The sequence below is a fragment of the Netta rufina genome, assembly GCF_964035555.1.
Source record: "Netta rufina genome assembly, chromosome: Z".
In the NCBI taxonomy this organism is placed as follows: domain Eukaryota; kingdom Metazoa; phylum Chordata; class Aves; order Anseriformes; family Anatidae; genus Netta; species Netta rufina.
The window spans coordinates 78,216,977-78,234,341 of NC_140126.1; the positions used below are offsets into that span (position 1 = coordinate 78,216,977).

At 46.1% G+C, this 17,365-nt stretch overlaps 1 pseudogene across 1 annotated transcript in view; it reads right to left on the minus strand.

The window, feature by feature from the left end:
* Nucleotides 1–16,028, minus strand: part of LOC311221343 (endoplasmic reticulum aminopeptidase 1-like) — a 40,859-nt pseudogene extending 24,831 nt beyond the window's left edge. Inside the window, exons 1-3 of the transcript in view lie at nucleotides 15,534–16,028; nucleotides 8,509–8,623; nucleotides 7,843–7,981 (exon numbers count right to left, since the gene is read on the minus strand). The product of the transcript in view is annotated as an endoplasmic reticulum aminopeptidase 1-like (transcript). The remainder of the gene's footprint in view (nucleotides 1–7,842; nucleotides 7,982–8,508; nucleotides 8,624–15,533) is intronic.
* Nucleotides 16,029–17,365: the final 1,337 nt, after the last annotated feature.

Below are 17,365 nucleotides of genomic sequence, written 5' to 3' on the forward strand. Positions count from 1 at the left end.
GCAGAGCTCTTCAGGGAGCACCTAGAAGTCCTGGGTCCGCTGCGCTCCTGGGTGCGCCAGCAAGCCAGGGAGCTGTTCGACGCTGCCTGGTGGGACCAGGACATGCTGGAGGCCAACATCGTCGCTTGGCTGTGCCGCTGTGGGCTCGATGAGCACGCCTTGGTGCAGGAGCTGCAGCCGTTGCTGCAGGGCCACACGGTGAGCTTTGTGCAGCGGCTCATCTCCATCATGGAGGAGACGTGCAGCGAGGAGTACCTGGAGGAGCTGGGCTTCCTGGAACCGCGTCCTGCCAGCCAGCTCTACGTGTACAACGGCCCTGAGGTGGACCTCGAGGGCTCCCAAGACACCTGGGAGCCCGAAGACAGCCTGGAGGCCACCCCCAGCCCTGCTGCCTCCCCCCGGGACACTCCTGTCACCAGCCTGCTCTCCTCCAGCAGCGCGGAGGATTCGGACATCGAGGAGCTGCCCAGCACCTCCAGTGCCGCCCTGCCTGGGGGTCCTGGCCAGCCGCGCGCTGCACCCATCCCTGAGGAGCAGGAGGAGCTCTTCTCAGAGCCTGAAGAGGAGGAAGCAGAACAGGCTGCGGTGCCGGGCACAAGCCACGGGCCCTCTCCTCCTGGCCAGGGCAGGGACAGCTCACCTGGGGGGCCGCGGCGCCCCCCGAAGAGGAGAGCCGACAGTGACCCGGACTCTCCCCAGCCCTGCAAGAGGCCCCCGCGCCTTTAGCAGGGCAAATGTGGTTGTCATCCAAATAAAGAGTTGTGACCCTGCCACAGACAGTGTCTTGGTCTTCTTCATAGAATCACGGAGTCCTACACTCATAGAAATGTCGAGTGGCTCAGGTTGGAAGGGGCCTCAAAGACCACCTAGTTCCACTCCCCCTGCCATGGCCAGGGGTGCCACCCACTGGATCTGGTTGCCCAGCCTGGTGATGGGCAATGCCTGCCCACTCGCTCAGGACCCACAGATCCATCTCCTCAGGCCCCCTGGCCTTGCGCATCACCATGTTCCTCCTTCCCCACCCTCCCCCAGACCCCGCAGGGTGCAGAGCAGCAGCGCCGACCCTCCCAACATGGCCGCCCCGCTGCGCCTCCCTCCCTCCCTCCCTCCTTCCCTCCATCGCTCCCGTTGGGCGCCGCGCTTAAATGTCCGTGTTTTCAATTTTAGGTGGGTTTGCGAAGGTAAAGCTTGGACGGCATCTTCTTACCGGTGAAAAAGTTGCAATAAAAATCATGGACAAGCTTGGATACGTAAGAAGAGGAGGAAGATGGAGTGCATAGACAATGAATTTAGTAGCTAAGAACTTCATAAAAACTGCTGTAAATTTGTAACCTAAGCATAGTTAAGTTTAGATTGGAACATGGGATGTCAATGACAACTCTGGCTGTTCTTTTTCCGGACACTTTCACATAGTTAGTGACATCTCTTTAAATAGTGCTGTTTTCCGGTCAGCCCTAGGCACAGAGGTAGGATTTCTGTCTGTACACAAACCGATGCCACAGCACAGTATAGTAACATGAGAGGACTCAGATAAATACCAAACTCTCAAGTACTGATGAGTAAAAAACTAGATGCTTACTGCATTTGAAGATGACTGTTGGTTCCTTCTGCAAAAGCCATCACCTTGTTGTGCACTTTTATCAGTACCTGCTGTGGGACAGATCTGTAGAAGAAAGTGTTGGTCATCTGTTTTTGATATCATTACCATAAGTATTGGTCATAGTCCTCATTAATATACTACAAAAACACACTATTCACAAAAAGCTATGAAATTTGGGGGAAAAAAAAAAAAAAAAGAAAAAAAAAAAAAGAGAATAAGAAATACTTGCATTTGTCATACTGTTCCTCAAATCTTCATTTTTTGCGTTTTGATAGCTGTACTTCTGCAGGTACTGCACAAGTCCAGCTTTAAAAACATCATCAGTCAGGTAGTCCTTCAACATATTTAATATACAGGATCCCTGAAAAAAAGTGTGACAAAATGTTTACAAAACCACTCCCTAGACAGCAAGATGCTTCTTTCAGAAAATTTTCAGCAGGCTAACCTAAACAGCAGTTCAATTTTGTATGTCTGTCTGATGAGAAATAATTGGGTTTTATATATATTTAAACGGTAATTTGGCTTTCCTTATTTCCTTAAATATATTTTGGATTGAGTAAAATATGCTATTATTTTTTCAATTACTATATAGAGAAGGCTCCAATGAAAAACGCTGGTTGGTTTAAGCACCTAAAATAATGTTTTAATGTTTAAATTGATAGACAACAGATAAGAAGGGGCAAAAACCTCCTCTTTTTATAGATGGAACAGGAAACCACAATTTGAGCTACATGCAGGAATTTTGGACTAGGATTGAGATAGAATATAAAGATCAAAACAACATTAAAAAGTATATTAACACCACGGTTCAGGGATGTTTTGTATAAAGGACTGACTGAAATCAGTACAATGCAGACGTATAGTACAATCAGTACAACTGAGAATGAAATCAGTTACAGATTTTACCTTCACATAAGAAACATCATCAAACATTTCTAAAATTTGAGCTGGATCTTCCACAGGAGTAGACACAGGATGTGATGAATTTAATGCATCCACTTCCATGGCATCAAAACAGTTTGATAAGAAATAATCTTCCTAATAGGAGACAAAAATGACTATTACTACCAAATTTTGCTTAGTGACTACTGAATTCCTAATATTTCAGTCCATTCTACATGATGTTGAAATCCCATAAGGAAAGCCAAACATATCTTTGGTTTCATTACAGAGCTTTAAAGGGAAGGGAAGGGAAGGGAAGGGAAGGGAAGGGAAGGGAAGGGAAGGGAAGGGAAGGGAAGGGAAGGGAAGGGAAGGGAAGGGAAGGGAAGGGAAGGGAAGGGAAGGGAAGGGAAGGGAAGGGAAGGGAAGGGAAGGGAAGGGAAGGGAAGGGAAGGGAAGGGAAGGGAAGGGAAGGGAAGGGAAGGGAAGGGAAGGGAAGGGAAGGGAAGGGAAGGGAAGGGAAGGGAAGGGAAGGGAAGGGAAGGGAAGGGAAGGGAAGGGAAGGGAAGGGAAGGGAAGGGAAGGGAAGGGAAGGGAAGGGAAGGGAAGGGAAGGGAAGGGAAGGGAAGGGAAGGGAAGGGAAGGGAAGGGAAGGGAAGGAATATAGAGAGGCAAACTTCCTCTACCCTTCTAAACCAACTTTAATACTCCAGCTAGTGAGACTTAAAAATAACTCTAAAAAGACATGCACACGTTTCAACAGTTTGATGACAAAATGAATGATTAGTAACCACAAAACAAACCAAAAGGAAAAAAAAAAAAAAAAAAAAAAAGCAAATGATGAATTCCTTCATTATTATATTGCTTCATTATTATTCCACTGCAGTTTTATGGCAAGTTTCTGCATAGATCTTCCCAGTGCACTGTTCGTTTCACTACTTTGAACTAGGCATACTTGCAAAGTTTCATATATTGAACGTGTGCTAAAGCTAGCGGGAGGATTTGGGGGTCTTCATTAGGATTTAAGTCTGACTGTACATGAGGGAAAAAAAATAATTTCATAGAATCATAGAATACCCCGAGTTGGAAGGGACCCATAAGGATCATCAAGTCCAACTCCTGGCACCGCACAGGTCTACCCAAAAAGTCAGACCACATGACTAAGAGCACAGTCCAATCGCTCCTTCAACTCCGACAGGCTTGGAGCTGTGACTACTTCCCTGGGAAGCCTGTTCAGGTGTGCGACTACCCTCTCGGTGAAGAACCTCTTCCTGTTGTCGAGCCTGAACCTCTCCTGCCACAGCTTGACACCATTTCTGCAGGTCCTATCACTGGTGATTACAGAGAATAGGTCGGTGCCTGCCTCTGCACTCCCCCTCGTGAGGAAGCTGTAGACCGCGATGAGGTCCCCCCTCAGCCTCCTCTTCTCCAGGCTGAACAGGCCCAGTGCCCTCAGCCTCTCCTCATACGTCTTCCCCTCTAGGCCCTTCGCCATCTTTGTAGCCCTCCTCTGGACACTCTCCAACAGTTTGGCATCCTTTTAGTACTGCGGTGCCCAGAACTGCACACAGTGCTCGAGGTGAGGCCACCCCAGCGCAGAGTAGAGCGGGACAATCACCTCCCTTGACTAACTAGCAATGCCTTTATACTTTCCGAAGTCTAAATAGCTTTTGAAAAGAGAATATACTTTGATTGCAATCATTAACTTCCATCACCAGTTTTTGAAATAATTAGATACAATAAAATCAATATTCTTACCCTTTGAGTTAAGATCAGACAGTTCTTTCAAAGGGAAAGCAAAAACTATTTCACAGCACAAACATGCTTGGCCTTCACCCTTACAAATTAGTGGACTTAGAATGCAAATATAGAATAAAAATACAGTAAATGCTGCTTACAGCTTTCAGTTCTGGATGGGTAATGTTGACCGACATAAACTCCATGAATTTTGCAAACCCTTCATTTAACCACAGGTCATTCCACCACTCCATGGTAACTAGGTTGCCAAACCACTGAAACAACAGCAACAACACTTTTAATTTAAATACACAGTTTTTCACAAAAGCTGCTACTGACTGATATGAAATTGAATTTATAGCATGGCACTGACATTTAAGGCACATTTTTGTAGTAATGCAGCTTACTCTGGCCTCTTTCTATTTCATTTCTTGTTTTAATGGTAATACTCCACAGCATGGGTTTCCATTACAATTCCATGAAACTTTATACATAAACCAGGTTTGATAGGAGAGCCACGCATAAACCTGTAACAATTCTTAACTTTTTTACCTATATTCATGGCTTGCAATTAATTTCAAGTGTTAGCAATGGTGCAAAGTCCCCAGAGCACTACAGCTACTGAACTATACAGATTTGGGTTACAGCCCTGCATGTCTATGAAGCCCAACGAGACTTTATTGGGAACAGTCGCGTGATTCAGGGATGAACACCCTCAAACTGAAACAGCTCTTTTCAGTCTATATTCTCAAATATCTCTCCATCCACACAGCTGTGACAACTCTGTGGGTCCCTTCTGATCCCTTATTGTTGCTCCTAAATCTCACCTGATGAGCCAGTTCGTGGGCTATTATCATAGTAATCCAAAGTCTAGAAGATGCTGAGGATTTATCAGGGTCATACAACAATGCGGATTCCCGATATGTGGTCAATCCCCAGTTTTCCATAGCACCAGACTGGAAATCAGGAATAGCTGCTAAATCTGGTGGAGGGGGGAGGAAGGAGGAGGGGGGGAGGGAAGCATTAATAAACTGCTAGGATTGTTTGACCCAGTAAAGAACCCAGTCACCTGCTCATCCCACTTCACAACAGCTCCCACATCACACCTTCTTTAAGGCTTCTCCTAAATGTAACAGCAAAAACATACCTTTAAAAAGTTCTCTATAGAAGGATTTTCCATTCTCAGTGAAGCTTTTCAACATACTCTTAAGTTACATGAAGCAGACAGTTTAAAAACATGGGAGCCAAAATTGTCCCAGTCTTACCTAACTTATTGATTTTACGCAATTTTACTCTCTATTCTTAATGCTATTCTTGAATACATTAAATTAGGTAACACTTACCTTGTTTAGGTAAGGGATATGAAATGCTGAAGTAATCCTCATAAAAGTCTAAAAGTTTTACTGCCGCATCCAGGGCATAATCAGCTTGGTGGATCTTCTCTGGTACCGTGTATACAGAAATCTACAGTAAACAAGCAGGCAGTATTTAAATGCCAGCATCAAAAGTTTACAGAATTTGTTCTTTAACATAGGTACGTGAGTGGTCATGAAAAGTGACAGAAGAGCACATACCTAACAGCTTTCTTACAAAAGATACTTTTAAAAAATCCAGATACAGATATGTTCAAAATTAGAAATGAGAATTTTACTTTATCCTCCAGAACCACTATGCCTGTAAAAGGACATCTATACCTTCCATCCCCTACCAAGACAGAGCTGTTTAACTACCACTGTTCTGTTTTATTCCTGATTCTCCAATAAAACTGTATTTAATTTCCTTTTAATCAAACAGTCTTACTTGAAACAACATTACCAATGCATGTAAGTATATGAAAAGAAAGCATATTACCAAAAACTTTTGGAATTAGTAAAATTAGTCCTAATGCAAACTAATAATCCAATTCCAAAGCCAACGTTTTTCTCTCCTCTCGTTCATGTAAAACTTCACAATATATAAATCCAACAATTTAGCTTGAAAGTACAGTATATGTTTCCATATAGATTTTGTTATAAAATAAGCTCTTAGAAAATCAGAATAGTTACATTAACTCCATGACTGGATATTTTGCTGATGGACTTGAAATCGGAAACAATAAAGGCCACGAGGTAGGTACTCATCTTGACACTGGTATCAAAATGGTCTTCAACAAGCCATGAATTTATATTCACAGTCTTCATCTAAAAAAAGACAAGCACAGCTCATCATCCGGTAGTACCTCTAAGGACTTTGGCACCAAAAATCAATGTGTTTCTTTTCAGTTTCACTAAGACAATTTTAAAGACAAGTTGGAAAGAAGTCAACCCTGTGCCAGCCCGTCCCCACACAAAGAAAACAGAAACATACAGGTAGTTTCACTCGTAAGTGTTACTTCAACGTTGCTAAAACTAGATAAAGATACTCATTCAAAAGCTTTAATTTTCCTCAGTGTCTGCCAGCACATCGATCTAATTAAGATCACACTTGAGTTGATCAGAAGTTGTCTAAATCACTTGTTACACATGAGAGAAATAAACTACTCCAAACAATGACTCAGCTCTCTCAGATATCTATTTCAAGACAAAATGAGTCGCCTGTTAGAGTTTTCCCTTTTGATTCGCCTCAGGTAACTAACTTAGACTTGGAGTATATTTAGCCACATTGGAATACTAATTCTGGCACCCACCATTCATTCATTATTTTATCCACTTTTCAATGCAAGAACTGTTTTGTTTGTTTGTTAGTTTGTTTTTGACCAACTTCCAAAAGACTTCATTTTTTTGAAATGTACTTGGTGTATGGGGAGGCATTGTTCCCTCATTTATAAGGGTTAGTTTCCTGGCAAATCACGAATCAATAATGCAGAAGAATTTGTGAAGAATCTCTTATGCACAGAGTAAGACCAAATGTATGACATGTGACCCACCCTACATACGCCTACATATTTGTAACTGCAAACCATATTTGTAGGTATTACACATACTCCACTTTCACAGACATTTATATATATATATATATATATATATAAATATATATATATATATATATATATATATATTTATATATATATATATATATATATATAAATGTCTGTGTCATTATATATATATATTATATTATACATATATATAATATAATATATATTAATATATATATATTAATATATATATAATATATATTTATATATATATTTATATATATATATTTATATATATATAAATGTCATTATATATATATAATATAATATATATTAATATATATTAATAATATATACACATATATATATTTATTATATTTATAAGGTCCTGAATAATATTGTGTCTGTATTCAGATACATTTTAATATTCATTCTTAAAAACTAAGACAAAGACTGAAAGCATTTTATGAGTAAAATAAAGGTTAGTGAGATTACATTGTTCTCAAACCACTGCAGAGAACAGGAACCCCTAGGATGCAACGTCTGTTGCATTCCTTTATAACTGTGTATCAACACTACCAGCAATCATTTACTCTCAGAAAAGAACTGACACAATCTTTAGGTCAATATTCCCATGAACAGCAACTTCTTAGGTATTCTCTTCTCCTTTTACTTTCTTTTTTAAAGGTCATCAAGCAACAGCACAACATTGAATGTATCCACCTACAAGGGGCATATTGGACAGCGCAAGGTGCTTTGGTTCCCTCCTAATCTTAACTGAAAATCTGGCTTTGAAAGCTGGTTCATCGAAACACGGGAAGGCTGTTCTTGCAAATGTTGGCTCAAATTGCGTTGCTGCGAGCACTCTAAGGAAAAAAAGAGAAAACCTTTAGTCCACATGCCTTCATATGCACAGTGTTCACCACCTTGTGTGAAAATCAAGTAATTTCACATTTATGAGATAATTTAAGTACTTTCAAAATCTTTGGCATGCTAAGAATTACCATTTCTCAATCTGTGGTGGGGAACAGAAGTGGATACATAAAGCTTCTTGACCAACCCCCCTGATAAGGGGTTCTGCAATAAGAGACAACTTGTCAGAGCCCAGCGAGTCCCCGGACTCTTCCTCTCACATCACTGCAGGACGGCTGGACGTGTCGGTGGATTAAGGCCTGCTAAGGCTACAGCCAAGAACCCCACGGCTACCTGAGAGAATGGCAATCTCTGCGATATCCCATTATATATACAGTCTGGTGTGGCTTTGTGTGTGAAAGGAACCTCAGCCACGGATAATTTCAAAGAGAAATTACAAAGCAGCCGACAACAAATTCTAAAACCAGTTACATGTGGTATCTACCATGACATTTCTACTAATGAAAAAGAAGAGGATTACCGGAGTTCTCCTGCCTGGGTCCTGTAGGTGCTTTTGTAGAAGCCATGGAAGGAGTCGGAGAGGTTGGCACTGTACTGGATGGTGACGGTGTAGTTGTGGCCGGCCCGCAGCGGCTCGGCGGTGTACTGGGTCTGGCTGGAATGTTAACTTTCCCGGCAGCAGCCCATTCAGTGCCGTACTCTGTACTTGTAGCTGGAACAGCAGTGTTATCACACCAGTGTTGTGTCTACTGCTGAGCAGCAGTGGCACAGCATTGGGCCTTTCTCTAACCCTCCTAGGGGGTGGGCAAAAAAGTGAGGAGAGAAACATCACCAGGGCAGCTGACCTAAACCAATCAAAGGGATATTCCATACCATGTGGTGTCACACTCAGCAATAAAAGGTGGAAACAGGAAGAAGAGGGGAGGGGTGGGCTCTCGTTGAGAAGACGTCGGTCCTCCTCTTGAACACCGGCTGCGTGCGTTGAGGCCTTGCTTCAAGGACGTGGTCAATCATCGCTCATTTGTGGGAAGTAGAGAGTAATTTCTTTCCTCTGCACTTCCATATCGCTTTCATTTATTTTGTTTGTTTGTTTTCCTCCCTTTTTCCCCTTTCCCTTTTATTTCCCCTTAGTTAAATTGTTTAGTTCATGGTAGTCTTTATTTAATTATTATAATTATTTCCCTTTAATTAAATTATCCTTATCTCAACCCGTGAGTTGTTCTTTGCTTTACTTCTCCCCCTCCTTATCTAAGGGAGGGGGAGTGAGAGAGCGGTTGTGGGGTTTAGCTGCCCAGCACGGTAAAACCACCACAGTCCTTTTTGGCGCCCAACGTGGGGCTCGAAGGGTTGAGATAACAATAGAATTGATTAAACGCATACAACTAACACACTTGCTTGCTAGTAACCATGTTCCTTGCCCTGTTAATAATAATGGCTTTGTTCATATGTCATGCAATTCGTGTCATATTCTCCTTTCTCCTATATATCCGATCCGACAAAGTGCTACAATCTGTGTTCACTTTTTTTAATTCGTTGTGCTGCCAAGCACTGACCTTGGTTTTACTCTGGAATTCAGGCTCTGCGCTGTTATCATTTGGGTCCCATGGAAACTATCTTTCAGAGAATATTCAGAACTACACTGCCTTCCTTTTCTCATCTGGACACCAGTTTATTAATAATATCAGGAATGGTACCTTTCCCTTCTTTCACAGTGGGCTAATTACAACAGTTTGGGAGTATTTTGAAGATCCATCTGTAACCCATGTATTGCTATTTCTAATTCTGAATAACAGGTTTCATTTTCTCTCTAAGATTAGTCGATTGTTTAGAAACCTTATTTGGGAATCTGTCCCGAAACAGTCTCGTGGTGAGTGGCACGGTGTGTGGGATGATGTTAGCAGATACCTGTCACGAGTGTCTCCTCCAATAGTTTTGAACTTCACCCCTGAGCAAGTGCTAAATCCTAAAAACTTGGTAGAATGTTTGAGAGTTGTATGTCCTGATCCTGATAATGCCGGAGAACAACAGCTTGCAGCATTGTGCTGGGTCCTGGTTTATTCCTATCAAACACTGTTTAACATCATCCAGCAACTTGAAGAGAGGGAGGAAGTCTCTGAATCTGATGACCAAGTAACACATGCTGTGGCTGACCCAGAGGACCAACCAACTATGGTATCAGTCGCCCCCATAGTCAAGTCAAAACAATGGAAACGGAGGTCAGCTCGTTTAGTAAGGGAAGAAGGCTCTCCTAAGAAGGAGGGAGAAGGGGAATTGGCAGGCACCTCTAAAGCAGAGCCATCACAAAAACAGCAGGAAGACGAGACGGAAATCATAAAGGAATCAGAAATCACTCGATCCTTATCCCTGAGTGAGATGCGAGAAATACGAAAGGATTATGGTCGACGCCCAGGTGAACACATCCTCACTTGGCTGCTCCGATGCTGGGATGCTGGGGCCAGTAGCCTACAATTAGAAGGCAATGAAGCCAAGCAGCTGGGATCCCTCTCTAGAGAAAGGGTAATCGACAAAGTAATCGGGAGAGGAGCACAGGCCCTCAGCCTCTGGAGACGACTCCTGGCAGCTATCAAAGAAAGATATCCCCATAAGGAAGATATTGTATATCACATAGGCAAGTGGACCACTGTGGATAAAGGTCTCCAACATCTGCGGGAATTAGCTGTGCGGGAGATGATTTATAGTGATTTGGACAATGCCCAGACACCTCAAGACCCCGATGAAGTCCAGTGCACAACATCCATGTGGCGTAAATTTGTGCGGAGTGCACCAGCAGCACATGCCAGTACCCTGGCAGCAATTCACTGGGATGAGGGGATGGGACCAACAATGTATGATGTCTCCTGCCAACTTCAAAAATATGAAGACAATCTCTCTGCTCCACTACAGTCCTGTGTCTCAGCTGTGGAGAAACTGTCTAAAGGACTTGACAAGCTTGTGGAGAAAGTATATTCCCCCTCATCTAGACAGAGTGATACTTCAGCCACTAAGAATCAGCATTCGCCTGCTCAAGAGAGAGAGTTCCCAAGACGTACACCACGTGGCACCTTGTGGTTTTATCTGCGTGACCATGGGGAAGATATGAGGAAATGGGATGGTGTACCTACTTCAACCCTAGCTGCTCGGGTACGTGAACTGAAAGGAAATACAGCAGCAAGAAGAGGGGCTCCTAAGAGAAATGCTGCTCCAGTTTCTATTGGGCAGTACCCCAGAGGCAGTAGAAGAGCTGATGTTATTCTTGACCACGATGAAGGGACCTCTACCTCTCATTTGCCAGAATTTGTGCATTTGCAAGAATTAAGTGGCAGACGCTCCAGCCAGGACTAGAGGGGCCCTGCCTCTGGCCAGGTAGAGGAGAGGGATAACCGGATTTATTGGACTGTGTGGATCCGATGGCCTGGAACATCAGAACCACAGGAATACAAAGCTTTAGTGGACACTGGCGCACAATGTACCATAATGCCATCAGGCTACCAAGGGACAGAACTCACTTGTATCTCTGGAGTGACAGGGGGATCCCAACAACTATCTGTACTGGAAGCTGAAGTGAGTCTAACTGGGAATGAGTGGCAAAAGCATCCCATTGTGACTGGCCCAGAGGCTCCGTGCATCCTTGGCATAGACTATCTCAAGAGAGGGTACTTCAAGGATCCAAAAGGATACCGATGGGCTTTTGGCATAGCTGCTTTGAGCACAGAGAAGATTAGGCAGCTGTCTACCCTGCCTGGCCTTTCAGAAGACCCTTCTGTTGTAGGATTGCTGAAGGTTGAAGAACAACAGGTACCAATTGCTACCACAACGGTGCACCGACGGCAATATCGCACCAACCGAGACTCCCTGATTCCCATCCATGAGTTGGTTCACCGACTGGAGAGTCAGGGAGTAATCAGCAAGACTCGCTCACCCTTTAATAGTCCTATATGGCCAGTACGAAAGTCTAATGGCGAGTGGAGGCTAACAGTGGACTATCGAGGCCTGAATGAAGTCACGCCACCACTGAGTGCTGCAGTGCCAGACATGCTAGAGCTTCAGTACGAACTAGAGTCAAAGGCAGCCCAGTGGTATGCCACAATTGATATTGCTAATGCATTTTTCTCCATCCCTTTAGCAGCAGCATGCAGGCCGCAGTTTGCTTTCACTTGGAGGGGCATCCAATACACCTGGAATCGGCTGCCCCAGGGGTGGAAACACAGCCCTACCATTTGCCATGGACTGATCCAGTCTGCACTGGAGCAAGGGGGAGCTCCTGAGCATCTTCAGTACATTGACGACATCCTCGTGTGGGGCAACACAGCAGAAGAAGTTTTTGAGAAAGGGAAGAAAATAATCCAAATTCTCCTGAAAGCTGGTTTTGCCATTAAAAAGAGCAAGGTCAAGGGGCCTACACAGGAAATCCAGTTCTTGGGGGTAAAATGGCAGGATGGACGTCGCCATATTCCAATGGATGTGATCAATAAAATAACAGCAATGTCTCCGCCAACTAGCAAAAAGGAAACGCAAGCTTTCCTAGGCCTCGTGGGATTCTGGAGAATGCATGTGCCAGGCTATAGTCAGCTTGTGAGTCCTCTATATCGAGTGACTCGAAAGAGAAACTATTTTGAGTGGGGCCCTGAGCAACAACAGGCATTTGAACAAATCAAACAAGAAATAGCTCGTGCAGTAGCCCTTGGGCCTGTCCGTACTGGACCAGCTGTGCAAAATATACTGTACACTGCAGCTGGGGAGCATGGGCTCACCTGGAGCCTTTGGCAGAAAACCCCAGAAGAAACTCGAGGTCGACCTCTGGGCTTCTGGAGTCGGGGCTATCGAGGATCAGAAGCCAATTACACCCCAACTGAAAAGGAAATACTCACAGCATATGAGGGTGTTCGAGCTGCTTCAGAAGTTGTGGGTACAGAGGCACAGCTCCTCTTGGCACCGCGGCTACCTGTGTTACATTGGATGTTCAAAGAGAAAATTCCCACTACACACCATGCAACTGATGCTACATGGAGTAAGTGGATAGCTTTAATTACACAGCGGGCTCGAATGGGAAAACCCAATCGCCCAGGAATCCTGGAAGAGATTATGGACTGGCCGGAAGGCAGAGATTTCGGAGTGCCAACAGAAGAGGTAACCCGTGCTGAAGAGGCACCACCATACAATGAGTTACCAGAAGACAGAAAGCAGTATGCGTTGTTTACTGACGGATCCTGCCGTGTGATAGGGAGCCATCGGAAATGGAAAGCTGCTGTGTGGAATCCCATACGACGAGTTGTGGAAGCCATGGAAGGGGAAGGTGAGTCGAGTCAGTATGCAGAAGTAAAAGCCATACAACTAGCCCTAGATATCGCCGAAAGAGAAAATTGGCCAGTATTGTATCTTTATACTGACTCATGGATGGTGGCAAATGCTCTGTGGGGGTGGCTGCAGCAATGGAAAGAGAGCAACTGGCAGCGCAGAGGTAAGCCTATCTGGGCTGCTACCCTGTGGCAAGATATTGCTGCCCGGGTAGAAAACCTGGATGTTAAAGTACGTCATGTAGATGCCCACATGCCCAAGAGTCGCACTACTGAAGAACATAAGAACAACAAAGAAGTGGATCGAGCTTCGAAAATTGAAGTGGCTCAGGTGGACCTAGACTGGGAACGTAAGGGTGAGCTGTTTGTAGCTCGATGGGCCCATGAAACGTCAGGACATCTGGGGAGAGATGCCACTTACAGATGGGCTCGTGATCGAGGGGTGGACTTGACCATTGAGGCCATCACACAGGTTACCCATGAGTGTGAGACCTGTGCTGCAATCAAGAAAGCCATGAAGGTAAAATCTCCCTGGAACAGGGGGAGATGGTTAGGGTTTCAATATGGTGAGGCCTGGCAAATTGACTATATCGGACCACTCCCAAAAACTCGCCAAGGCAAACGGTACATACTCACCATGGTAGAAGCAACTACTGGGTGGCTGGAAACATACCCTGTAAACCATGCCACAGCCCGAAACACTATCTTGGGCCTGGAAAGACAAGTATTGTGGCGTCATGGTACACCAGAGAGAATTGAGTCTGACAATGGGAGTCATTTCCGAAACAATCTTGTTACCTCCTGGGCAAAGAGGCATGGTATTGAGTGGGTGTACCACATCCCTTACCACCCACAAGCCTCTGGGAAGGTTGAGAGGTACAATGGACTGTTAAAGACTATGTTACGAGCATTAGGTGCTGGGACGTGGAAACAATGGGACACAAATCTACCAGAAGCCACTTGGCTAGTTAACAATAGGGGGTCTGACAGCCGTGCTGGTCCTGCCGAAACAAAACCCCTACACACTGTGAGAGGAGCTAAGGTTCCCGTAGTGCATATAGGAAGGTGGATGGGGAAGGCAGTGTGGGTTGCTCCTGCCTCGGGAAAAGGCAAACCCACTCACGGGATTGTCTTCGCCCAAGGACCAGGGTATACCTGGTGGGTCATGCAAAAGAATGGGGATATCAAGTGTGTGCCTCAAGGAGATTTGACATTGAGAGAAAACTAATCTATAATCTAAGTTATATGTTGTAGGAAGATGCTGTAGGATCAACGACAGGTCAACTTTGCAAGGAGCCGGGCAGTGCAACAAGGACCTGAGCTAAGCTGGTGCTGGTGTCCAGACATCCAACTCCGCCTGCCTTGAGTGGCCACTTTGGCAGATGAAGACCTAATCATCAACAGTTCTTATGAACATTTTCCAAGAAAGACCTATGGAATGAAAAGATACATCTGCCTATTAATCCTGTCCTGTTAAATCCTTGTCCTGTTAAAGGACAAGGGATAATGATGAGAATGCTTGTATGCTAAAGTATGGGGATCTGAGTGTGACACAAATGTTATGGAATAAGGGGTGGAGGTTGTACTGGGTCTGGCTGGAATGTTAACTTTCCCGGCAGCAGCCCATTCAGTGCCGTACTCTGTACTTGTAGCTGGAACAGCAGTGTTATCACACCAGTGTTGTGTCTACTGCTGAGCAGCAGTGGCACAGCATTGGGCCTTTCTCTAACCCTCCTAGGGGGTGGGCAAAAAAGTGAGGAGAGAAACATCACCAGGGCAGCTGACCTAAACCAATCAAAGGGATATTCCATACCATGTGGTGTCACACTCAGCAATAAAAGGTGGAAACAGGAAGAAGAGGGGAGGGGTGGGCTCTCGTTGAGAAGACGTCGGTCCTCCTCTTGAACACCGGCTGCGTGCGTTGAGGCCTTGCTTCAAGGACGTGGTCAATCATCGCTCATTTGTGGGAAGTAGAGAGTAATTTCTTTCCTCTGCACTTCCATATCGCTTTCATTTATTTTGTTTGTTTGTTTTCCTCCCTTTTTCCCCTTTCCCTTTTATTTCCCCTTAGTTAAATTGTTTAGTTCATGGTAGTCTTTATTTAATTATTATAATTATTTCCCTTTAATTAAATTATCCTTATCTCAACCCGTGAGTTGTTCTTTGCTTTACTTCTCCCCCTCCTTATCTAAGGGAGGGGGAGTGAGAGAGCGGTTGTGGGGTTTAGCTGCCCAGCACGGTAAACCACCACAGGCGGCGAGCAGTGCCACCTGCTCCAGCGCCTGCTGCTCCAGCACCCTCGCCTCCTGCGCCCCGATGGCCGCCCTGGCCACGTGCAGACGCTTGCTGTGCAGGATAACGGCGCTGGTTTGACGGGTGACGGTCAGCTTTATGGCAGCTGTCCCCGTGAAGGTCTGCGTGGTGAGGTTCGGGTGGACGAGGAGCTGGTAGTGCAGCGGGACGACGTGCTCAGGTAGCCTCACCTTGTCCCAGGGAAACGGTGCGCTGCTGTCCCCGCCAAGGCCACCGCCGATGGAAGAGGCCACCACGGCCAAGCCCAGCACCACGGCCACCATGGGGGCGGCTGGGCGAGGCGCTGCCATTTTGCACCTAGCGCAGGGAGGAGGCAACGAGGCCGCCCTGCGCCCGCCGCCTCATAGCAGCCCCGGGACCCCAGCCCCCGCTCCGCGCTGCCGGCACCGAGGCAGGAGGCTGGCACCGAGAGAGCCCGAGGCAGGACGGGGACACCGAGAGGGAGCAGGACCCAGTCGGGAAGCGAAAGTGAAAGAGAAAGAAGCGAAGCCGAGCGGGATGCAGGGCGGAGCGCGCCGCCGCCGCTCATGGAAGCCGCGGGGGGGCGGAGAAGCCCGGCCCCAAAGCAGGGGCTTAGGGTGTGAGCACTGCACTAAGGAAGGCGTGGGGCGGCACAGCAGCTGCTCGCTCAGCACCTGTTGTCAGGACTGAGTCCCTCTCTCAGCAGGGAAGCCCAGAGCACGGTACGGCCGCGCCTCTGGCCAGGCTGCGGCTGGAAGCACCTCAGGAGGCCGCCTGCTGCAGCTGCCACACAGCGCAGGGTGCCGGGCACCACGACCAGGAGGCTTTTGGAGATCTCCAAAGAGATCTCCGCCACCTCTCTGGGCAGCCTGTGCCTGTGCTCTGTCTCCCACACAGCACAGAAGCGCTGCCTTGTGATCAGGGGGAGCCTCCCATGCTCCAGGTTGTGCCCACTGCCTCTTGCGACACCACTGAGAAGAGCCTGGCTCTTGTCTTCTCTTCACCCTCCCTTCAGGTGTTTATAGACATTGATGAGATCTCCCTGATCTTCCGCCTCTCCAGGCTGGGCACTCTCAGCCTTTCTTCTGATAAATAGCAGAGATCATCTTGGTTGGACTCTCTCCGCTACACTCACATCTGTCTAGTACATGGAAGCCCAGAAAAGGACCCAGCTCTCCAGCTTCACACAGGGCTTCGCCAGCCATCAGCCTTCCTTGCTGCATGGGCACACTGCTGGCTTATGTTCAACGTGGTGTCCACCAGGAACCTCAGGTCATTTTCTGCCAGGCTGCTCTCCAGCAGGGTGCCCACAGCATGTCCAGGTGCCTGGGGTTGTTATTCCACAGGTACAGGACTTGCCACAGCTCCACGAGATTCCTGCCAGCCTTAAAGGAGTCCTTGCAAAGGAGTTCAAATGAAAATACGCTCTGTCATCACGGTGGGCTGGTCCGTTCCAAGCGTTTCTAACCACTCCTGTGGCACAGAAATAAGTTTCTGGGTCCATGTGTACCACTGCTGAAGGACAAAACCACCCAAGGAATGCTGGAAACTCTAGGATGACCAAGGCAGATGACCAGAGCAGAACAACTACCAAAAGAGTTTCTCACCCTGCAGAAAGAGCAGATCTCTAGTAAAGGACAACAGGCTCAGATATCTCTGCAATAAGAACTGAAAATGGAAAAGAAGGTCCTCGGTGGTGGTGCTGGTAAGCTCTCCCCAGGAGCATCACCAACATCAGGATGAAGGTACAATTTGAGATCTCAGATACAGACCTGCTAGCCTGGTAGCCCGATCTTTTTCTTCTCACAG